At 41.6% G+C, this 25,923-nt stretch overlaps 1 protein-coding gene across 3 annotated transcripts in view; it reads left to right on the forward strand.

Annotated features, from left to right (window-relative positions):
• The window catches only part of LZTS2 (leucine zipper tumor suppressor 2), a 237,343-nt gene that overhangs the window by 158,923 nt on the left and 52,497 nt on the right, over nt 1–25,923 (forward strand). Inside the window, exon 1 of one of the 3 annotated variants that reach the window (XM_040361906.1) lies at nt 24,409–24,583. The exons of the other annotated variants lie outside the window; for them this stretch is intronic. The gene's annotated coding sequence lies outside the window, so the exon portion shown is untranslated. Of the gene's footprint in view, nt 1–24,408; nt 24,584–25,923 lie in introns of those variants that run through there. 3 annotated transcript variants of the gene reach the window in all.

The following is a 25,923-nucleotide window of genomic DNA, read 5'->3' on the forward strand; positions in this document are numbered from 1 at the left end:
TGGGATCCAAATATTCCAGTGCAATACAGAAATATGCAGATGTAAACCACGTGTTCCGGTAACACGTTTTGTTAAAAAAAATTAAATAAGTACCAGTTTGTTTTTCCGTGTGTTAAGGTGCATTTTGCTGTCCTATGAAAATGACATGGGCTAACCTTAACAGAGGGCATCTAAATGCATCGTAACACATGTGTGTCAATGCAGCATGATTGGGCCCAAAGGTGAAGACAAAATGCTGCATTTTTTTAAAAAAACTGGTGAACATGGCTGCCAGATGGTTTTTTTTTGGAGTCAGATACTGAAGAGAATAAGGGCACTCTAGAGGCTGTGCTGGTGTAGCATCATTTTGCCAGTTTCTGTTGCTTCCAGCATGGTGTGTACATCCCACTCTCGCACAGATTGGTTCTTCCTAGGAAAGCTGGTTAATAGTGCCCTGTGTTGGGTCATCCATATGTTTTCAGAAAGTGTCCTGCATTGGGAAAGAAACCTGCGACTTTTGAGCCATTGCTTCCATTTTTCTAAATAAGTGTTAATTTTACCAAGTTCTCCCTTGCCTGAATTGGCCTCTCCTGTCTGGGCCTGTTTGCGGTCTTTTCTTAGTACGTTGCAGGAATAATTTCTATTCTTTACTGCATGCATTTAACTGTGCAAGGGCCAATAATGATAGATCTGCATATAGATGGCTAAACGTGTAGCCTTCATTTTATAAAACCAGACAAGACCAAGCTTCATTTCTTGCTTCACACATTGTTTTTGGTGTTATATTGTAAAGTGATGTATAGCAGTGTTGCCAACCTACCAGATTGAAATTTACTGGCACGACACTCAAAATTTACTGGCGCAGCCACGTTTTTACTGGCATTTCACAAAAGTTACTAAATTACATTTTTAGGTGCAAATTTTAGTATTTAGGCTACAAGCAAGTAGGCTAGGCAGATTGCCAATGTGATTTAAGGTAGATATTTAGGTAAAAAAAACATATTTTTGTTATTTTCGATATAATAAAGGCAAGTTATTTACTCACATCACCCCCTACCTCCACCCCCCCTCTGCCACCAACTCCCCCTGCCTTCACCCCCCTCTGTGATGCCACAATCTCCCCCTGCCTACAATCTTCCCCTGCCTCCAATTTCCCCCAGGCCCCCTGCCTCCATCTTTCCCTGCCTCCAACCCCCTCTGCCACCAACACCCCCTGCCTTCACCCCCCTCTGCGGTGCCACAATCTTCCCCTGCCTCCAATCTCCCCCAGGCCACCTGCCTCCATCTTTCCCTACCTCCATCTCCCTCTGCCACCAACACCCCCTGCCTTCACTCCCCTCTGCGGGGCCACAATCTTCCCCAGACCCCCTGCCTCCAATTACCCCCTGCCTCCATTGTCCCCTTCCTCCATCCCCCTCTGCAGTGTCACCAACAACCCCTGTCTCCATCCCCCACCCTCTGTGGTGCCACCAACACCCCCTGCCACTAACACTCCCTGCCTCCAATATCCCACTGCCTCCATCCCCCTCTGTGGTGCCACCATCACCCCCTGCCTCCAATCGCCCCCTGCCTCCAACGTCCCCCTCTGTGGTGCCACAATCACCCCCTGCCTCCATCGGATCCCCCTCTGCCACCATTACCTGATGTCACTGTCGGCTGGGCTGTCTGTCACTCTGTCCGTCACCGACTCCTCTGTAAACGTTGTATTGCCTGGATGCAGGAGGCTCCTCCAATCCGCCGCCGCCGCGTGCTGCTCAGCCACCGAGTCCTGACTCCTGCTCCAGTGCTGTGCTCCTCCAACCTCCTAGTTAGTTACAGATTTTAAATCCTAATGCATCACTCGCCGGCGCCGCGCGGCACAGTGTGAAATACGTCGGCCGAATACAGCATATGCTCGGCAAGCCAATAACTGGAATGGAAAAGCCTGCAAAGGAAAACTAATGCAACTACTAGAGCTAAGGTTTGGTAAGCTCAACTTATATGTAATATATATTTTTTTATTTGGATACACTTTAATTCCCAGACACCACATTTGCAGATTCTGTTTGTGCTACACAAATCGATAACAACATTATACCGGTAATGCTTATAAGAGTATTACACCAAGCGAATATAAATTGGTTGTGAGTGTCACCGGCGCAAAAGAAAATAAATAAATAAATGTGAACTGTGATCTGCTGCAGTACTGTGTGCCCTTAGTGGGGGTCAATAGTGCAATAGGAAGAAAAGTGTTACTGCGCTGATCTAATTATCCAGAGGTATTAAATCTCTGGGAGTATGGACATAAGTGAAATATCAGGGCCACAATGTACCCAATCTTAAATGTGAATAACCTGGATACAAACAATATATAAAAAAAATATATATAAGAAATATGAGTCATACAAATGTGACACAGTGATTTCAAACTTGAATCATATATCTAGATCAGTGTGTCAGCATACAATCCATATGCCACAGTGCTTCTATGAGAAAAATGGCTGTTGCTGCTACTGACCAACCAAATAGTGAAAACAATACGAAAGATATTACAAAAAATATTGTGTATATATGTGTATAAAACCACAATATGCAGTATGCCAACTGCACCGTGAGTTGTCCAATAACCGATATTGGAACAAAATAAATATCAAAAAAGTGAAATAATTATCAAACAACCATACAAATGTGCAATGTGCTGACTGCACTTAAAAATAGTCCAAATGGCAGGCAATCTTGCTCTTATACAATAGGTTCCAGCAAACACAAGGTTCAATGTTGGTAGTACTGTGTAGAGGAAAGTGCCGCTAACTCTTCCACCCGACAAAGATGTGCCACCATCACCAATGGTTAAAATCAACACTCACCAGACCCCAGATATTATTAGGCTCCAAAGTGGTGTCTTTTCTTTGTCCGTCAGTGGGTGTTGCCTCCTTTTCCCTTTTACAAGGTCTCATCAATTCCTCAAAAACAAGGGGCTCATCATGGTGTAGTATATTAAAATATGTATTTATTTAAAAAAGGTAAAAAAATAACACTTACAATATAAAGTGCCTCTGACCGGCACTGAGTGTCTTTGGCAGTGTCAACCGTTAAAAGCCGCTGACCAGCATTTAAATGGCGTCCTAAGAGGTGTGCTTGCCCCGCTGTGCTCCGCATGTATTGCTACAAGGGGTCCGGGCGCGCTGGTGTGCTGCACCCTCTATGTGCGTGTCCAAACAGCCTCTACGCGTTTCGCTAATTGCGTCGTCAGGAGAGCTGTGGACACTACTGTTTAAGCTGTATTTATACCCCTGTGGATTCCCTGAAATGCTGCAAGGTAGTCACAGGAAACAGGAAGTCTTCCGGCCACCATCTTGGCTGATGGCACAGGAAGTTCCTGTTCCACCATTTTGGTTACTGGATACCTAGCTATTTGCCAGTCCTGGCTGTTACTGGGTGTCAGTTGGCATACTGCATATTGTGGTTTTATACACATATATACACAATATTTTTTGTAATATCTTTCGTATTGTTTTCACTATTTGGTTGGTCAGTAGCAGCAACAGCCATTTTTCTCATAGAAGCACTGTGGCATATGGATTGTATGCTGACACACTGATCTAGATATATGATTCAAGTTTGAAATCACTGTGTCACATTTGTATGACTCATATATTTCTTATATATATTTTTTTTATATATTGTTTGTATCCAGGTTATTCACATTTAAGATTGGGTACATTGTGGCCCTGATATTTCACTTATGTCCATACTCCCAGAGATTTAATACCTCTGGATAATTAGATCAGCGCAGTAACACTTTTCTTCCTCATGCACTATTGACCCCCACTAAGGGCACACAGTACTGCAGCAGATCACAGTTCACATTTATTTATTTATTTTCTTTTGCGCCGGTGACACTCACAACCAATTGTTTTCTCCTAAATTACCGCACGGGCAGCATAAATGGAGGTCTTCTCATTCCTGGCCAGTAGAAGGTTAGAAATGGGAGACCCATTTGAAAATACAGATGATATCACCACAGTCAATCTGGAACAAGGGTTCAAACAGTTAAAAAACTTAATGGACAAACAAATAAGGGTGTGGTGGGACATTACAACCTTGGAAAAATACAAACAAGCCCACATAACACCACGTAGGTTAAGGTGGGATTTAGGACCCAATGATGGGCTAACAGAGGAGGGCCTAACACAAGCTTGGTATAACTTTTTTAATGGATGTGAAAACAAACTATTGGACATTATTATTGATAGAAGAAAGATAAAGCTAAAGAAAATTGAAACAACCATTAACGGCCTTAAAGAGAACATGACCCCACATAGCAGCACTGATGATTACAGCACCAGAGCTAAAAAATTGCAAGATTTCCTGACTAAACTAGATAATGAAATCAAAAACAAAAAGGTTAAAAAATACCAACGAGATAAGAAAGATTATGCAGCAGGAAAAATTTATAGCTGGCAAGAGAATGATATAATACCCAATTCGAATAATACATCCCTCAATGACGAAATGGAAACGAACGAAACGCAGGGTGCAAGCACCTCCCAGGGGAAAATTGAGACTACTAGTGTGAAAAAGAAAGCAGCCACCCCGGCTGTTAAAAATATTGCACATAAATCCACCCCAAATAAAAACCAACAAGGGGGACCACCTCCACCACCACCACCCCAACAACACTCCTACCCCCCTTATTATGGCCAATACTCCAGACCCTGGAGGGGAGGCCAAAGGGGTAGAGGGAGAGGATACTATGGCCAAAACTATGGGCCACCCCAATGGCAGGGGGAATGGAGGGACTGGGGGGAGTCTTTCAGACCACCTATGCCGGTTTTTCAGACCGGCAGAGGGGGGTTGAATCACAACCCCCAAGAAGGAGAGGGTACAGAAGGGGAAGCAAAAAGAAAAAGGGTGGGTTAGGTGAAGGGATCTTCAACCTAACTAACATTGAATTCTCCCAGGAGGAACTACTGGTATTCAGGGCAGGACTTAGGGTGGTGGGGGCCCCTGGGCTTGAGTGTTGAAGGGGCCCCCTGGAGCCGAGAATTGGGGGGGATCGAAGTTGTTGAGCGGGGGGGGCGAATTAAAGTTGTTGAGCGGGGGGGGGATTTTGCAGTTGTTGAGGGGGGGAGTGCCTCTCACCTGTGCCAACAGCCGGGGCCACAGACTGTCATTAGCCCGGCTCTCGGCTATCTTCCCTTCAGCAGCCACAGTCCTCCACACACCACTCCGGTTCCTCCTGCTTCCGTGCTGCCTCCTCTTGCAGTGCGGGAAAATTAACCCTTTTGCGGGACTGCGGGAAGAAGCCGTCTGTGCGGGAAAGTCCCACAGAATCCGTGCGTGTTGGGAGGTATGCGCAGGGCCGCCATCAGGAATTTTGGGGCCCCTTGCACAGCTTAAGGCATGGGCCCCCTGAAGCAGAGAACCTAGGGGGGTGGGGGTGCTGCCGCCTGAAATTGAGAAGCGTGGGGGCTGCCGCAAATTGAGAAGCGGGGGGGCCTTTACAAAAAAAAGAAGAAATAAAGAAGAAAACAAATATATATAAATATATGTAGCCATCCAGGGCCCTGGGGACCTCTGGGCCTTTTAATAAAAAGAAAAAATAAACCTCTGGGCCCTTTAATAATAAAAAAAAAAACATTTATAAAAAATACATAAAAAAAAGGGAGGTTGCCAAACCTCTGGGCCTTTTAATAAAAAATAAAAAAATAAACAAAAATAAAAAAATAAACATTTATAAAAAAAATAAAAAAGGGGGGGTTGCCACATGGGGCCCTGGGGACCTCTGAGTCCTTTAATAAAAAAAAAAATATATATATATATATATATATATATATATATATAAAAAAAATGTAATTTTTTTTATAAAAAAATAAAAAAGGTGGGTTGCCATCCGGGGGCCCTGGAGACCCCTGGGCCCTTTAATAATAATAATAAAATATATATATATATATATATATATATATATATATATATATATATATATATATATATATATATATATATATATATATATATATAATATTATATATATAAAAATAAAAAATATATAAAAAAAAACATTTTTTTACAAAAAATAAATTAAAACAAAGGGGGGTTGCCGTCCGGGGCCCTGGGGGCCTCCGGGCCCCTGGGGACCTCCGGACCCGTAAAAAAAAAAAAAAAAAAAAAAAAAAATTTTTTTTTTTTTTTTTTTTTTTTTTAAAGGGGGCCCCCTATTGGGTGGGGCCCCTGGGCTTGAGCCCAGTCAAGGCCAATGGTAAGTCCGGCCCTGCTGGTATTAGACAAGGGCATTAAGTTTGCGCCAAATAGGGCCTTTAGCAGTTTTGAAACGTTTATAGATTTGCAAAAATTATAAGAAAATTAAACAAAAAAAAATTAAACAGCACTAGATCACTTGATAGATCACCTACCATCAAGTATTAGAAACCAATGAGTATGTGTATTAAACAATACAGGGTTAAAATATCAGTAATAACACACACTGAGAAGTGTTTATACAGAAAAGTCAAAATATAGCAGCAGAAAAATGAAAACTGTATTTGTTTCCTGCTGTTTATGGCCTCATGGTGTTTGATTAATTTTTAGTAAATATATTTTTTTAATAAACACAGCTTTTGACCACTTAAAGTAATATAGGTGATAAAATGTTGTTTTTTGTAAAGTGTCCCTGGCAGCGTCAACCAGGGACGGTGACTGCTACACAGGGACCATTGCCAGTAGCTAAAATGACTAACATTACATCCTGTGTGGAGAATTAGCCATTACCCAAAACAGGCATAGACTAACATAGGATGCTAGTAACCAAAATGGCGGAACGGACACTTCCGGTGACGGAGGCAAGATGGCCGCACAAGCACTTCCGGTTGCGGCGATAATACAGGGAATAACACACAGGGCGATAAGCGACCGCACACGGAGGGGGGGGAGGTGCACAAACGAACAGAGGTAGCAGCGCACATAGCGCCCCACACATACAGCCACTCTGGCTGCTGGGCATATTTTTATTGCTGACACCCAGTAACAGCCAGGACTGGCAAATAGCCAGGTATCCAGTAACCAAAATGGGGGAACAGGAACTTCCTGTGCCATCAGCCAAGATGGTGGCCGGAAGACTTCCTGTTTCCTGTGACCACCTAGCAGCATTTCAGGGAATCCACAGGGGTATATCCATATTTTTATTGCTGACACCCAGTAACAGCCAGGACTGGCAAATAGCTAGGTATCCAGTAACCAAAATGGTGGAACAGGAACTTCCTGTGCCATCAGCCAAGATGGTGGCCGGAAGACTTCCTGTTTCCTGTGACTACCTTGCAGCATTTCAGGGAATCCACAGGGGTATAAATACAGCTTAAACAGTAGTGTCCACAGCTCTCCTGACGACGCAATTAGCGAAACGCGTAGAGGCTGTTTGGACACGCACATAGAGGGTGCAGCACACCAGCGCGCCCGGACCCCTTGTAGCAATACATGCGGAGCACAGCGGGGCAAGCACACCTCTTAGGACGCCATTTAAATGCTGGTCAGCGGCTTTTAACGGTTGACACTGCCAAAGACACTCAGTGCCGGTCAGAGGCACTTTATATTGTAAGTGTTATTTTTTTACCTTTTTTAAATAAATACATATTTTAATATACTACACCATGATGAGCCCCTTGTTTTTGAGGAATTGATGAGACCTTGTAAAAGGGAAAAGGAGGCAACACCCACTGACGGACAAAGAAAAGACACCACTTTGGAGCCTAATAATATCTGGGGTCTGGTGAGTGTTGATTTTAACCATTGGTGATGGTGGCACATCTTTGTCGGGTGGAAGAGTTAGCGGCACTTTCCTCTACACAGTACTACCAACATTGAACCTTGTGTTTGCTGGAACCTATTGTATAAGAGCAAGATTGCCTGCCATTTGGACTATTTTTAAGTGCAGTCAGCACATTGCACATTTGTATGGTTGTTTGATAATTATTTCACTTTTTTGATATTTATTTTGTTCCAATATCGGTTATTGGACAACTCACGGTGCAGTTGGCATACTGCATATTGTGGTTTTATACACATATATACACAATATTTTTTGTAATATCTTTCGTATTGTTTTCACTATTTGGTTGGTCAGTAGCAGCAACAGCCATTTTTCTCATAGAAGCACTGTGGCATATGGATTGTATGCTGACACACTGATCTAGATATATGATTCAAGTTTGAAATCACTGTGTCACATTTGTATGACTCATATATTTCTTATATATATTTTTTTATATATTGTTTGTATCCAGGTTATTCACATTTAAGATTGGGTACATTGTGGCCCTGATATTTCACTTATGTCCATACTCCCAGAGATTTAATACCTCTGGATAATTAGATCAGCGCAGTAACACTTTTCTTCCTCAAGCGAATATAAATACCTTTAACGTTTCTTCATATTTTGTATTTTAATCTTTAATGTATTTAATGATGCATTAAAAATTGATTCCACAGACCCAGTTCCTCCATAAAATGGTTTTAATCTGCGATTCATGTGTTTAAGGGATATATTAGACGTGCCTGCATTTTAGGCCACATGAATAATGCATGGTGTGCAATGTGGTGAAGTGACAGCTACAGCGAGTGCTGAAGATTAGATAATAACACATCCTGGCATGACGGGTAATTACTGCCATATGTAATGATAAGCATTTACTCCTCACTTATGTTTTTAAGGACCATTTTGAAAAGTGGCGCAGATAATGGGAATTTGTAATGTAATTTTGGTGTTAACCAAAAGATGTTCCATTTAGGACAAGTTAGAAAATATTACTTAATGTGAACAGTTATTTTAATTACTCTGTTATATTTCTTCATTAGTCTGCGTTGGAGCAAAATGGGCTGTTGTGTATTGCATGAAGATCTTTGCGTCTTTGTTGCCGCCTGTGATTATAGATGCACGTAGTCTGTACAGAGATGCCGCCTGCACAGTATGTAGGAGATGATTGTGTTTTATCCAAAGATTCTATTTTCTGGGCATAGAAAGTATTCATATTTAAGTTCATCAATGCCGTGCATATTGTAGTCATGTATGACGTGCAGAGATTCACAGAACGCAGTCGGATTCAAGTCCAAAGCAGAACTCGAGGAATAGAAACCTTCGTTCAAAAATATTCCCTAACTTCTTGAGACCCGCGCTAAAGCCGAATGATGGCTACAGCGCGGACCTGAATATCCAACTGGACGTCAATTGACGTCCGCCCCTTTGGAGCGTTCCCCGCGCGCGCTCCAGAGGAAACTCTGTGTTGGCCCTGTCCCTTGGACACAGCCAATTACAGATCGCCGCAAACGGCCAATCAGAGTGGCCGTTTGCGATGCGATCTGTGCGGCCAATGAGAGATGATCTCATATGTAAACATATGAGATCATCTCTCATTGCCGGCTCACACAGAGACAGCGTCCTGTCTCTGGAGAGGAGACCGATCTGTGTCCCTTGTACATAGGGACACAGATCGGTCACCTCCCCCAGTCACCCCCCTTCACCTACAGTTAGAACACTATGCAGGGAATACATTTAACCTCTTCCTCACCCCCTAGTGTTAACCCCTTCAATGCCAGTCACATTTATACAGTAATTAGTGCATATTTATAGCACTGATCGCAGTATAAATGTGAATGGCGCCAAAAGTGTCCGATGTGTCCGCCATAACGTCGCAGTCCCAATAAAAATCGCAGATCGCCGCCATTTCTAGTAAAAAAATAAATAATAAAAAAATAATAATTCTGTCCCCTATTTTGTAGGCGCTATAACTTTTGCGCTTATTGCAATTTTTTTTTTTTTTACCAAAAATATGTAGAAGAATACGTATCGGCCTAAACTGAGAAAAAAAATGTTTTTTTTTTTTTTTTAAATTGGCATATTTATTATAACAAGTAAAAAATATTGTATTTTTTTTCAAAATTGTCGCTCTTTTTTGTTTATAGCGCAAAAAATAAAAACCGCACATGCGATCAAATACCACCAAAAGAAAGCTCTACTTATGGGCAAAAAAGGACGTCAATTTTGTTTGGGAGCCACGTCGCACGACCGCGCAATTGTCAGTTAAAGCGACGCAGTGCCGGAAGCTGAAATTTCACCTGGGCGGGAGGGGGGTATATGTGCCCAGTAAGCAAGTGGTTAAAGCGGAGTTCCACCCATAGAAAAATGTTTTTCATTATTGTACAGCAAACATAAAATACAAATTTGTAGATTTTTCTTTTTAGAAATTGTAACATGTTGTTGGAACACTGGTTTAATAGCCTCAAAGAATAAAAATCAACTTTGTGAGCCCTGAATGCCCTTTGCAAGTCTATATGAAAGCTTGGTTCTTTCCTTGGATTTATCCTTGGTCTTGTTTATATTATATGTCCTTGGAAATATAGTGATGACTTCATCACTATGCTGTACATAGCCTGTGCAGAGGGCAGAGCTGTGGGAGGGGCCCAGTAGACTCCACCCAATACAGGCTGCCTGCAGAAAATGATAGGAAGGGGCAGTGACCGGTCTTCATTACAGGAAGCTCCTGCACAGAGGCAAAGTATCCCACTTTTTACTGCACAGATCTGGAAGAAACACACAAAGCACACCAAGATTCCAGTGAGAATACACATGGCTTGTGTATTATGGCAATATTTGCTTTTGCCGGAGTTCAGTTTTAAAGAATACAGGGCACTGGAAAAGTCTGAGTGGCTTACTGCTGTTTTTCATCACCCAATATTTTTTAAAACTAAACTTTAGCTTAAAGTGGATGTAAACCCAATTCATGAAATTTGAGCTGGGCATGAATATCTGCAGTATTTTGTCATCTCTCTTCAAAGAGCTAGGTCCCGTAGCTCTCTCCTGACGCGTTCCTCTGTTATCAGCCTGATAACTCCTGACAAATTCTCTGACACATAAGATAAAAGCAGCCTGACATTTCTGTCAGGAGAGGTTGCTAAAATAGATTGGAAGGGAGCTGGTCCTATTCCAAAACACCTCTGAGAGTCTCTGCCTATGATGAGAGGGGGTGTGTGCCTTTCCTTCGACCAGCTCTTTTATCTATCTTGGCTGTATGCCCAGACATCACACACTGTGTTAAACAGGAAGAGAACATTTCCTAACACAATCTGAACTTTCTAAACAGTATATAAATGTGAAGACAGCATATATGTATGTAAAACCTACGTAGGGAGATTTAGTTCATCCCTGTGTATCATCTGAGGCTGTTCACTTCACTGGGTGTATGGAGGGTTTACATCCACTTTAACTTAAAAACTATGCAGCGTCACCTGGGCGCGTGTGTCCTATGGGCGGCAGCAGCAGCGTGTCCTAGCATGATCCTCCTCCCTCCTCCTAGGCATCCAATAGGATTGCCTGTCCTTTCAGCCAATCGGGTGATGGGTCTCGGACCCGCTTCCTGATTGTCCAGGAGGAGAATCAGTGAGAGAATTTCAAATTTTCATTCGCTACTATCACACAACTGGGTGGTCTTGGCGCGCAGTGCTCTGTGCCCCGAGACCAGACTTTTTTTAAAGCCTATTAGAGCCTCTGGATCTAATCACGTGTTTAAAAAAAAAAAAAACATTGGAATTCATGGTCCGACGTCCCTGCATGTAGATAGGGGGGGGCTGCGCCTGTGCACCCCTATTGTATGGACCACCACTGATGATCAGTGCTGGCAGCTATGGCCAGTGGTGGTGATCGTATGAGGAAAAAAACCCTGAAGCCTCATACACACGTACGGGTTTCCCGGCTGACTTTTTACTGAGGGGAAAGCCGAGAACCTGCTCGGGCAGCTTTTTCCCCCTACACACGGCCGGTTTTCCTGACAGAAAAACTGCCATGAGAGCTTTGGCCAGGAAACCTGGCCCTGTGTATGCTCTACCGCAGTGTTTCCCATAGGAAAACTGCCGGGGAAAAGACCGCCGGGAATCGCAGCAGGAAAAAACTGTCGGGAAATCTGCCATGGAGCATACACACGGACAGTTTTCCCAGCCAAAAGCTGTCATGGCAGTTTTCCCGACGGGAAAACTGGTCGTGTGTCTGAGGCATGACAGGCAGTTTGAGCTGATATCAATCAACTCTCTTTCCAAAATTACGTCATGCTGAGTTGCCTGGATGTGAACGGGCACCATTGAAAACAATGTGATTTCTATTGTCATTCAATTCTGTGCGACTCAAGACTCATTTGAAATTACTAGTGTGAACAGAGCCTGAATGAAAATGGTGTTGGCAAGGCCAGGTCTTGCATGATATAAAAAGGACAAACAGGCTTCATGTCTATTGGCCACCCCAATGATGACCTTACCAATTGTAAAAGGGTCCAAGAGGCCAACCTAGACCGCGCAGCATGCTGTTAAAAGAGCAGTCTACCCAGGTGGACATTTCTTTACATTAAAATGTAGATGGCAAATTCATCTTTAGATAACCCTAACGTGTTCATCTGCTGGAGAACTAATAGTTCACCATGGTTTCCTAGTACTGGGTATCCTTTTTCAAAAGCCTTTTCACATGTAGAGGGGACAAAAACGTAACAGTGATATCTTTTATCAAGAGTATTGGGCTGCATTCACACCTGAGCGTTTTGTCGCCTGAAGCGCGACGCTCAAAGACACTAGAGGGGAAAAATAACATTATTCTCTATGGAGATGGTTCACATCGCCAACGCAAAAGGGCGAACGCCTGAATTTCAAACAAGTCCCGGACCCCTTTTTGATGCGCGAATCGGGCGGCTTGGGCGTTTTCCATTGGTACCAATGACCTGTACAAAACCGCGGTAAAAAAAATCTCCCAATCGTAAGTAGCGATCAGCAGCTTTTTGTTAAGCGCCGGTAACTGTGCAGGTTGCGCACTCTCAGCACAGCTGTATGCACACTAATTCACTCAAAATATGCGCCCGCTCTGCACCGAGGCCCGCCCGCCGAGAGGCCACATATTTGCGTGCGGTCGGTGCCAAGGGGTTACCCAACAGTGGCATTTCATGAAGTTCACTACGCACACTACCCACACACCCCTGCAACGCATTTTGGCTTTTCTTGCTGTGGAAATGCGCCACCCAGTGCAGTCCCACTACACCTGGCTTGATTCCAGCATTAGGGGCTTGTATCTTTTAAACATAGTTACCCACTAAATGTATCAAAGTGACAACAGTTTATTCACACCAGTGGGCGCATTGTACTGAAGGTGTGCGCTGTGAAGGGAACAGTGCCTATGTTTTGTAGTGAGACATCTCACTATTTTCTTTATTTTTTTTTCAGATTTATGCCCCTTTTTACACTGACACGTTTTTCAAGCGGTCAAGCGCTAAAAATAGCGCTGCTATAGAACCTGAAAAAATCGTGCCCTGCAGTCTTCAATGTGAAAGCCCGAAGGCTTTCACATTGAAGTGGTGCGCTAGCAGGACCGCTCCAAAAGTCCTGCTAGCCGCATCTTTGGAGCGGTATAAGAGCGCTAGCGGGCAAATATCACGGTAAATATGACGGTATAGCAGCGATTAAAAATTGTGACACTATACCGCCAACGCACCTCTGCTGCCCCGTGTGAAAGGGGCCTTAAGGAAGTGCCACAAAATATTTATTTTTCTTTTATGTACTGCAACGTGATGCGATGTGCTGTGCTGAAAAAAAAATATTGAGCATGTTAAGTGTGAACTGACCTCATAGGACTCAAGGCAAATTGCCCAACACAGCCCGATGCCCAGGTTAAAGTCTTTGAAAATAATTAAAGCGTAATTCCATTTTTGTTGAGGCAGGTTCTGTATTCACCAAGAACCTGCGCCCTAAGTTACGGCGGCGTAGTGTAAATCTGCCGGCCTAAGCGTGCCTAATTAAATTGTGAAGAGGTGGGCGTGTTTTATGTAAATAAAACATGACCCCCACGTAAATTACGTTTTTGACTAACGGCGCATGCGCCGTCCGTGAACGTAACCCAGTGCGCATGCTCCAAATAACCCGCAAAAAGACAATGCTTTCGCACGGCCCTATTCGCAAACGACTTACGCAAACGACGTAATCGACGGAAAATTTGACGCTGGCCCAACGTCCTTACTTAACATAGGATACGCCTCATATAGCAGGGGTAACTTTACACCGGAAAAAGCCTAACGTAAAAAAATGCGCCGGGCGGACGTACGTTTCTGAATCGGCGTATCTACCTCGCATATTCCTCGCGTAAATCAACGGGAGCGCCACCTAGTGGCCAGCGAAAATATGCAACTAAGATACGACGGCATAAGAGACTTACGCCAGTCGGATCTTAGCCAAATTCCGGCGTATCTTGTTTTCTGAATACAGAAAAAAGATACGCCGGAGCATCCTAGAAGTTACGTGGCGTATCTATAGATACGCCAGCGTAACTTCTATCTGAATCTACCCCATTCTGTGTACAGAACACCTCCAGGTAGCCATATTGCATTGCATTTTATTTAAACTTACAGCGGCTGCAGAATGAAAAGGAAAGGTTATTTTAAATAACATTCAATTACAATATGACTTGTGTCGCAATTGTATACACAATATGTTTTCTTTTATTTGCCATTTTTTTCCCCCCACAAAAGTGGAGGTACCCTTTAACCTGTGCTACCCATAGAAACTGCATTCCATCTGCTATTTTTCTAGTTCAAGGTGAACTGTAAAGGTGTTATTGAGTTTTTGTGAGCCACACAAGGTCCATTGTGGCAGAGGGACTGTTAATGTGTATACTATGCACTTTCATGTTGCGTGCATTAACAGTATGTCCAGCGGTGCTAAACCCATACATTTCCACCCCCCTGAGGTGCAGAGAGCCTGATGTTGGCAGTTGTTGAACACCCTGGAGAGGGAAATCCTTTTGTACTGGGCTTTTACACTAAGCTGACAGCAACAGATGATTCAATAGCCTGCCCCACCCTATTCTAAAGAGTGCTTGTCAACTACACAATAAATGAAAGCACACAAAATGAATATCAATAAACAAAAAATTGGTAGGCAATTGTGAACTTTTCTTCCTGTGCTGGAACGATAGATAACTGATTTGTTTTTGATGCATTTTTGGGGTGAAAAAAAAAACTGATAGAAAAATGTGTGAAAAATATTTCCCTTTAAATCCTATAGAACACACCACCAGTGTGCTGCAGGTGCAGTGCGTATTTAAACTTCCTGGGTGCGGCATCTTTAATGCGTTTTTCTAAAGTGCACCAAAAACCAATGTCTCACTGATTTCTATAGAAAACGCATTAGAAATGCACCCGCAGTGCAAGCTCATCCGTCCCCGTGCGGATTACGCCCTGCAAGTTCAAATGGCTGCAAAACATGGGACGCATTTGCGATGCTATTACTTCTAATTGCACCCAAATCACACCATGATTGTTGTGCAGTGAATCGCAATGCAGTCACGGCAAACCGTGCGCGCCGCTTGTCACTCAGAAAGGAACATGAGCTTTTGGTCGACAGCGTCAAGTTTTGCGATTTCCAGCATCCCTAGTTTTGCAAGCATTTGAAACAATGGGGCGGAATCACAGCCATTCTGCCCGCGATCATGTGTGAATGCAGTCTTAGGCCCCTTCCACACAGGGACGGATCCGCTTGCAGCAGTCCACCAGCTCACCGGGGGATGACAGGTCCCTCTTTGCTCACTGAGCGGGGGAGGGGCTTGTCCAGCGTCCAGCTTGTTCTAAAATGTGGTGGATGCAGACTTTACATTTCTTCAAAGTAGTAAACCGCCATAGTAAAAGAACCCCACTGCATGCTGGCTGTTTCTTCTGACCCCTTATTTTATTGCAGCATTTGGCAGTGATGTATGGTGTCAGAGGAAAAAGGTTGTTGCAATATTTTATGTCAAAGCGATCCTTCAAACTTAATTTTTTTTTTTTTTTTTTAACGTCAATGAGTAAAAAAATGAATAAACCATGAAGTTAGCCCAATTTTTTGGTATAATGTGAAAGATAATGTTACGCCGCGAGAATCATGATCTTTATTCTAAGCAAAAAAAAAATCTTGATTCTTATTTTAGCCAGAATTGTGCAGCTCTAGTAATTAGTATAGAATTTGTATGAGAAAAATTACTAAAACCACACATGCTCGGGGGTAAAAAGAATACATTGCAATTAATTTCAGTTGGCAAAAACTATCAGCGGAAAATAGGGGTTTCAGCATTGTGCCGAAAAGGGAAAAAAAGGTCCCGGTAACTAAATGCTGCCAAATCGCACGCAATTTTCCCTTGCTTAGGTCATGTGACTCAAAAAATGCATCAAAAACACATTGCAGGTACATTTTTGATGCACTCTTCCTGCGTCTTCAATGTACAAAGGGGAGAGATGTGCTTTTGGTGTGGTATTTTTAACTAACCAAAAATGCAGCAAGCAGGATTTTTAATACCGCTTCAAAAGGTGCCGATAATGGGTGAAAATAAATTTTGTTTAAATTCATGATATTAACCACTTCATTACTGGGCACTTAAACCCCCTTCCTGCCCAGACCAATTTTCAGCTTTTAGCGCTAACGCATTCATACAACACTGTACCCAAATTATATTTTTATTTTTATCATTTTATTTTTCACAAATAGAGCTTTCTTTTAGTGGTATTTGATCATCTCTGCGATTTTTTTTTTATTTTTTTTTTTTTTTTGCGCTATAAACAAAAAAAGACAGAAAATTTTGAAAAAAAACACAATATTTTTTACTTTTTGTTAAAATAATATCCTAATTTTATTTATTTTTTTAAAATATTTTTTTCCTCGGTTTAGGCCGATACGTATTCTTCTACATATTTTTGTTAAAAAAATTGCAATAAGCGTATATTGATTGGTTTGCGCAAAAGTTATAGCATCAGAAATATATTTAAAGGGGAAGGGGAAAGGGAAAGGCGCAAGTAGTGTCACTGGGTGTAATAGGTATCTTTGAAATAAAAGGTACCTTGGGGAGGTCAACCGATAAGTGGCGGTACTGTTACTGTAACCTTTTTAAGCATATAAATAAATTAATGAAAATGGATAAGCTGGGGGGTGGGATGTAGTCTAAGAAAAGACTATAGAGTTTAGATCAAGGGGTTACTGTTAGTAGCAGAAAATGACCAATGAGCTTAGTTAGAAGTATATCAAAAAAGAAGTTTTATTTAGCACGGTGTCGTGCAATACAAAAAGTAATCAGATATTAAATCCGATTAGTGTTAAAAGTTCCTTTACACATGTAACAAGACTGACAGGACTCACAGAGACTACAAATAACGGCGCCCGTCTACGCGCGCTGAAAGTTCACACATCAGTAACATGCATCTTAGAGGTGAGGTAAATTTTTAAATTCACGATCATGTATCGTGGATACTAAAGGCTAAGTGTCTATATGTGGGAAACTAGAAGTCACACCACACTGATGTTACTATGTTATCAATTTGATGCATTATCTGGTGGGTGAACCTTGGGAGAGGGGGAGGTGTAAAGTGTATCATGTATTGTCAGAAAAGGCCCCAAAATAGTTTAAGAAAAATAGCAAAAGTAAATAATTTAAACAATAATTATTATAAATCTGATGGAAGTCCATAAATGGTGTTAATCCAGGGTAATGTAATTAATACTGGATGACTATTGAAGATTCTGGCTATATGATGACTTGTAGGTCAGAGTTAGTAATGATACTTTGTTAGTATAATTAGTTCAAGCCAAAGTAGTGTCAATATTGATTGATCAAGTAATAAAGTCGCATTGAAAATATTGCTTTGCATATCCGTTGTAAACAATGAATTTGAATAGACGAAGCAGTGATCTGTTGTTAGTAATATACTGTACACTCTATGGTTAGTTCTGATTTATATAGCGAATCATTTATGGTTTCATTCCTGATGGTTGCAAGATTTTTCTAATAGGGTTTTGAGAACAATAGTAGACCAAGCACTATAAGGAACTGTTTGTCATGGCATATATTGTGGTTCCATGACAATTGAACAAATTGCTTTGCATTTCCACTTGTTACCTTAACGTAAATACAACAAGGTCTTTGATTGTCCAATGTAAATAAAATTACAGACCTGTGTTTGTTGTGCATCTGGTTGGTAACAGCATCTATGGGAGTGCGGTAGCAAATTAACCTGTGGTGTTCCGTGGGTCCATATGGTCATTCGGGACCTTGATGTGCTGGTTTCAGTAGTTCCTCCTGTAGATTTTTCACTGAACGTTTAGAGAGGCTGCACGCTAGACGCTGGGTAGCGTGTGTGCTGGAGTGTTGACCTGCTGGCCGCCTGTCTATCACCAGGCATCTCCTCGGTTTGTATATTATGTTCCAAGGGAAGGCCGGTCGTTCGTTCTCCCTTCAGTCGGCTTAGCGCCGAGGTGGACGTAGCGGGCGTCGGGTTGTGACGTCGACGCGTTTCGCCGTGCTTAGTGGCGTAGCTTCTTCCTGGACGTGTTGCACAATTAGTCGGTGGGTGTTTTATATCATTGCCTAGCAATCTTGCTTGATGTTAATCAGAGATAATGATCGCTATTCAAGTAGTGACGCTGATTGGCACTATGCGATGCATCAGTGTAATGGAACTTGTGGTTTTCAATGGAACAGACCGTAGTGTAGTTTGGTACTACTTTATTAGAATTATAGATACCCTGTATATGGCCATTGATGTCAAATACTGTTAAGGGCAGTAGTGTCATCATTTAGATGGTAATTTTTCGGTGATGAATTATGCGTTGGATGTTTTACCAGTACAGATGTTTTTTTTAAAAAGAATATAATAACATTTGTTTATTCTTATTGCCTATAACAAAGTAAAGCTAGGCGGAAATAGAGATAATAAAGATAATAAAGTATAGAAGATAGTGAGAAAAGTATAAATAGGCTGATGTATGGATCATGAAGTAGAGTTGAGGAATTATGTGTTATTGGAAATTAAGTATCGCTTAAATATGTTGATATCAAGGGATACAGTAGGGAACGAACAAACAAAACCACTGAACACAGAATAAGACAATGCTGTTTTTTATATGCAATGTTTCTTAATAGGATACGGTTTTTGTTGGTGAGTATCCCCTGGATCTTTGAATAACCACGTAATTTAGGGAATATTCAGATGATACAAGGAGAAAATTAGGAATTGAATTGCATTAATTCGACCGTGTTATTTTAAGGGAAAAGGATGATGGTTAGCTGTTATATAATAAACGATCTATGGATTCAAAAAAACTTGTAAATTTAATTCGGTGTTTAAGCCGGCCGGCATAAGCGATTTTAAGCGATATATCCAGAATTTTTCTTTTTGTAACAGTATTTTATCGAAATCACCACGTCGGCTCGATAGCTTTAAGTGGTAGATGCCTTTTACTGTTAGTCCTCGCGAATCTCGGTTATGGAATTGGGCGAAGTGTTTCGACAGGGGCTTTTCTGGGATTTTTTCTTTCTCATTTATTTCCCTCAGGTGCTCACCGATACGTATCTTCAGGGGGCGTTTTGTTTTCCCTATATACATTTTGTTACAGGGACAGGTGATCATGTAGATCACACGTTCCGTAAGGCAGTTGATAAGATCCTTGATCTCGAAAGATTTGTCCCCCAGGGAGTCCTTAAATGTAGATGTGCGATCAACGTATGGGCAGATGTGGCACTTAGTGCAAGGGAACATACCGTGGGAGCGGGGATAATTTGTGAGCCATGTGGGATCAGGGACGCGTATGTATTCTGATCTAATCAGTCTATCGCCGATATTACGTGCTCTGCGTGCCACTAGCTTATGCCGGCCGGCTTAAACACCGAATTAAATTTACAAGTTTTTTTGAATCCATAGATCGTTTATTATATAACAGCTAACCATCATCCTTTTCCCTTAAAATAACACGGTCGAATTAATGCAATTCAATTCCTAATTTTCTCCTTGTATCATCTGAATATTCCCTAAATTACGTGGTTATTCAAAGATCCAGGGGATACTCACCAACAAAAACCGTATCCTATTAAGAAACATTGCATATAAAAAACAGCATTGTCTTATTCTGTGTTCAGTGGTTTTGTTTGTTCGTTCCCTACTGTATCCCTTGATATCAACATATTTAAGCGATACTTAATTTCCAATAACACATAATTCCTCAACTCTACTTCATGATCCATACATCAGCCTATTTATACTTTTCTCACTATCTTCTATACTTTATTATCTTTATTATCTCTATTTCCGCCTAGCTTTACTTTGTTATAGGCAATAAGAATAAACAAATGTTATTATATTCTTTTTAAAAAAAACATCTGTACTGGTAAAACATCCAACGCATAATTCATCACCGAAAAATTACCATCTAAATGATGACACTACTGCCCTTAACAGTATTTGACATCAATGGCCATATACAGGGTATCTATAATTCTAATAAAGTAGTACCAAACTACACTACGGTCTGTTCCATTGAAAACCACAAGTTCCATTACACTGATGCATCGCATAGTGCCAATCAGCGTCACTACTTGAATAGCGATCATTATCTCTGATTAACATCAAGCAAGATTGCTAGGCAATGATATAAAACACCCACCGACTAATTGTGCAACACGTCCAGGAAGAAGCTACGCCACTAAGCACGGCGAAACGCGTCGACGTCACAACCCGACGCCCGCTACGTCCACCTCGGCGCTAAGCCGACTGAAGGGAGAACGAACGACCGGCCTTCCCTTGGAACATAATATACAAACCGAGGAGATGCCTGGTGATAGACAGGCGGCCAGCAGGTCAACACTCCAGCACACACGCTACCCAGCGTCTAGCGTGCAGCCTCTCTAAACGTTCAGTGAAAAATCTACAGGAGGAACTACTGAAACCAGCACATCAAGGTCCCGAATGACCATATGGACCCACGGAACACCACAGGTTAATTTGCTACCGCACTCCCATAGATGCTGTTACCAACCAGATGCACAACAAACACAGGTCTGTAATTTTATTTACATTGGACAATCAAAGACCTTGTTGTATTTACGTTAAGGTAACAAGTGGAAATGCAAAGCAATTTGTTCAATTGTCATGGAACCACAATATATGCCATGACAAACAGTTCCTTATAGTGCTTGGTCTACTATTGTTCTCAAAACCCTATTAGAAAAATCTTGCAACCATCAGGAATGAAACCATAAATGATTCGCTATATAAATCAGAACTAACCATAGAGTGTACAGTATATTACTAACAACAGATCACTGCTTCGTCTATTCAAATTCATTGTTTACAACGGATATGCAAAGCAATATTTTCAATGCGACTTTATTACTTGATCAATCAATATTGACACTACTTTGGCTTGAACTAATTATACTAACAAAGTATCATTACTAACTCTGACCTACAAGTCATCATATAGCCAGAATCTTCAATAGTCATCCAGTATTAATTACATTACCCTGGATTAACACCATTTATGGACTTCCATCAGATTTATAATAATTATTGTTTAAATTATTTACTTTTGCTATTTTTCTTAAACTATTTTGGGGCCTTTTCTGACAATACATGATACACTTTACACCTCCCCCTCTCCCAAGGTTCACCCACCAGATAATGCATCAAATTGATAACATAGTAACATCAGTGTGGTGTGACTTCTAGTTTCCCACATATAGACACTTAGCCTTTAGTATCCACGATACATGATCGTGAATTTAAAAATTTACCTCACCTCTAAGATGCATGTTACTGATGTGTGAACTTTCAGCGCGCGTAGACGGGCGCCGTTATTTGTAGTCTCTGTGAGTCCTGTCAGTCTTGTTACATGTGTAAAGGAACTTTTAACACTAATCGGATTTAATATCTGATTACTTTTTGTATTGCACGACACCGTGCTAAATAAAACTTCTTTTTTGATATACTTCTAACTAAGCTCATTGGTCATTTTCTGCTACTAACAGTAACCCCTTGATCTAAACTCTATAGTCTTTTCTTAGACTACATCCCACCCCCCAGCTTATCCATTTTCATTAATTTATTTATATGCAAAAGTTATAGCGCCTACAAAATAGGGGATAGATTTATGATTTATTTTTTACTAGTAAAGGCGGCGATCTGCGATTTTTTTTTTTTTTTGGTCAGGCCTGCGATATTGCGGCGGACATATCGGACACTTTTGACACAATTTTGGGACCATTCACATTTATACAGCGATCAGTGCTATAAAAATGCACTAATTACTGTATAAATGTGACTGGCAGGGAAGGGGTTAACACTAGGGGGTGAGGAAGGGGTTAAATGTATTCCCTGGGTGTGTTCTAACTGTGTGTGGAGGGGGACTGACTGGGGGAGGTGACGGATCTGTGTCCCTATGTACAAGGGACACAGCATCGGTCTCCTCTCTCCCTGACAGGATGTGGAGCTCTGTGTTTACACACAGAGCTCCACGTCCCTGCTGTCACCGCCGATCGCAGGTACCTGGCGGACATCGCGGCTGCCAGGCACGCGCATCGGCATCTCAGCAATGCGCCGGGCACGGTGTTTCCCCGCTGCGCGCCCCCCAGCGGCGCGTGCGGGGAATGCACATAAAAGGACGTCCACCCGGCAGTTGAGAGCCGCGCTGTGGACGTCTTTCGTCTATAGCGCGGCTCTCAAGTGGTTAATTAAAAAGTCGAATGTAATAACATTTTTTTTATTTATTTATTTATATATATATATATATATATATATATATATATATATATATATATTATGTGTCGATGGATAGGTATAGAGATCGATGGATAGGTATAGAGATCGATGGATAGGTATAGAGATCGATGGATAGGTATAGAGATCGATGGATAGGTATAGAGATCGATGGATAGGTATAGAGATCGATGGATAGGTATAGAGATCGATGGATAGGTATAGAGATCGATGGATAGGTATAGAGATCGATGGATAGGTATAGAGATCGATGGATAGGTATAGAGATCGATGGATAGGTATAGAGATCGATGGATAGGTATAGAGATCGATGGATAGGTATAGAGATCGATGGATAGGTATAGAGATCGATGGATAGGTATAGAGATCGATGGATAGGTATAGAGATCGATAGATGGATATAGAGATCGATAGATACAGAGCTTTTTTTCTCAAAAAATAGGTGGAGGAACTCCACCACGACCCGTTCAGATTTCACAAACAGTAGAAGGGTCTTAAAGGGGCATTAAATACCAGGATTGCATTACATACAGAGTGCAGAGTTCAGGGGGGTTACACAAAGAGTGCAGAGCTGTCCCTTGTAAACACAGAAACCAGACTTCTGTGTTTTACAAGTGATTGTGGTGAGCAGGCAGCAAAGGGTCTGAGCCAGAGGTGGTGGAACTGAGTTCCCCCAAGTTCCCCCTGAAAAAAAGCCCTGGATAGCTATAGAGATCGATAGATGGATATAGCTATAGAGATCGATAGATGGATATAGCTATAGAGATCGATAGATAGATATAGCTATAGAGATCGATAGATAGATATAGCTATAGAGATCGATAGATAGATATAGCTATAGAGATCGATAGATAGATATAGCTATAGAGATCGATAGATAGATATAGCTATAGAGATCGATAGATAGATATAGCTATAGAGATCGATAGATAGATATAGCTATAGAGATCAATAGATAGATAGATATAGATATAGAGATCAATAGATAGATAGATATAGATATAGAGATCAATAGATAGATAGATATAGATATAGAGATCAATAGATATATAGATATAGAGATCGATAGATAGATATAGATATAGAGATCGATAGATAGATAGATAGATATAGAGATCGATAGATAGATAGATAGATATAGATATAGAGATCGATAGATATATCTGAATATAGATAGCTTAGATCTCTCTAGCTATCTCTAGCTATATCTAATATATATATATATATATATATATATTTTTTTTTTAAACTGTCAATTTCAGTTTGCGGCCAAGTGCATCCCAAATTTTCGGTTTCGGCGCCACTAATTACAATACAACACATTACATCACTTCTGAAGTTGTATTCTGTCGTACGAGAATTTTAGTAACCTATTGTTTTGACATGAGACTGCAAAAAATAAATAAATAGATGATCATTCATCTGATATTTTTTATTATTATTATTATTCTACAGGATTGATATAGGTTTACCCAGCGCTTTCCAGCTTGAATTCCTATGGTGTGTACGAGGTGAATGAACTGTATACATTCCTGTCTTTGTTTTGGCTGTTTGTATCCCAATCCACCAATATAAATAATGTGCTGCTGACAGTGTTTTGTTTAGTAATCTCCGCTTCCCGCTGGCAGTGTGTGCTGCAGGTATTGTGCTGATGGTTCACATTGACATTCCAGCACCTCTGATCCCTGACAGGTACAAAGGATCCATGTGTGTCCTTGCAGCATGTTGGTGGTCGCTGACTATTGTGGGTACTGGCTGTTCTCTGAGGCCAGTGAAGGGACACATTCAGGCAGTAGGCTGGAGAGGCGGGGAACGTCCTGACAAGAGGATGGGGGTGGGAGGCAGCAAGCAAAGCGAGGGGAGGAGAGCAGCATTTTCAAACTTGATCAGTTTAACAAGAAACCCTGAGCCAAAAAGTCCTCTGCGCTGCTGTCTGCGCCCGCTAATCGTCTGTGCGCCAATCCACAGCTCATACAGAGTGCCTTCACTGGGGGGAGGTGAACCCTGCTGAACATCTGCCACCATGGCTGGAGGAAGGAGAGGTAAGAGATTCAGTATGTGCTGGGACTGGGGGGGGGATACATGGACCCTGAATGGGGGGGTCTCCTCCAGATACCAGCAGATACTGCGGATGTTTATGTTGGAATTCTTCACACTGAGGCTTTTACACAAACTTTACAGCTTTTAGGAAAAGTGCGAGACAAAGAAAGTCTCATTCGGACAGCTGGCTTTGGAAAAAGTGACTTGGGAATGTTTGCATTTGGAGATTACATATTAGAAATTCATTTGCTGTCTCAGGTTTCCAGTCTGGATGGGGGCTTTGGATGGAGAATATATTTAGCTGTGTGTGTTATCGCAGCCATGAGACGCGCTATGCTGACCATCAGCTTTGTGATGACCCCTATAAGAGATGTTGTCGCGATTCACATATCATTTGCACTGTTGTCGAGATTCACATATCATTTGCACTGTTGTCTCGATAAACATAATTTGCATTGTTAAGATTCACATATCATTTGCACTGTTTTTTAAATTCGCCTATCATTTGCACTGTTGTTGAGATTTGCCTATCATTTGCAGTGTTGTTGACATTTGCCTATCATTTGCACTGTTGTTGAGATTCGCCTATCCTTTGCACTGTTGTTGAGATTTGCCTATCCTTTGCACTGTTGTTGAGATTTGCCTATCATTTGCACTGTTGTTGAGATTCGCCTATCATTTGCACTGTTGTTGACATTCGCCTATCATTTGCACTGTTGTTGAGATTCGCCTATCATTTGCACTGTTGTTGACATTCGCCTATCACATGGCACATCTATTTCTTGAGATGTTGGGACTTTTAGATTGTTCTTCTTCCACTTAGAATAAAGTACAATCTTGGCTAGCGATCATTTGCCAGCATGCTGAAAGATCTCTGCATTGAACTCTAATGGAAATTCCCCATTGCTGGCTTCTCTCTGTGTTCCCTGGCTGTCAAGCTAACTTATTGCCTTCAGCCTAGTGAGTTAATGACTTGGTGACACTAAACTCTGGTTTTAAAAATAAAAAATTCAGGTAGGTATTCTGAATTAAAACGTTCCTTCTATTGCTCTCATCCTCTATATTCTAATTTGTTTTCTTCTTTTTTTTTTTTTGCTCCTGTGATCTAACTTCCCGGTTAGGGGTTTGACATTCAGGGTTCATTTACCGTAGTTGCTACATTACAACACAGTGGCTGGTGTGTGTTGCGTTACAGGCAGTGCTGATGCCCCACTCCCAGCGCGTCACACGGTTTACTTTTGTTTTTTAAACCAACTTTATTGAGATGTCACAAAGTAATATTTCATAAAATTCCACCAGCCAGAATGCCATGACTTTCCTGCGCTCCGCAACACAATGGTGT

This window comes from Rana temporaria, chromosome 8, assembly GCF_905171775.1.
Source record: "Rana temporaria chromosome 8, aRanTem1.1, whole genome shotgun sequence".
NCBI classification, from domain to species: Eukaryota; Metazoa; Chordata; class Amphibia; order Anura; family Ranidae; genus Rana; species Rana temporaria.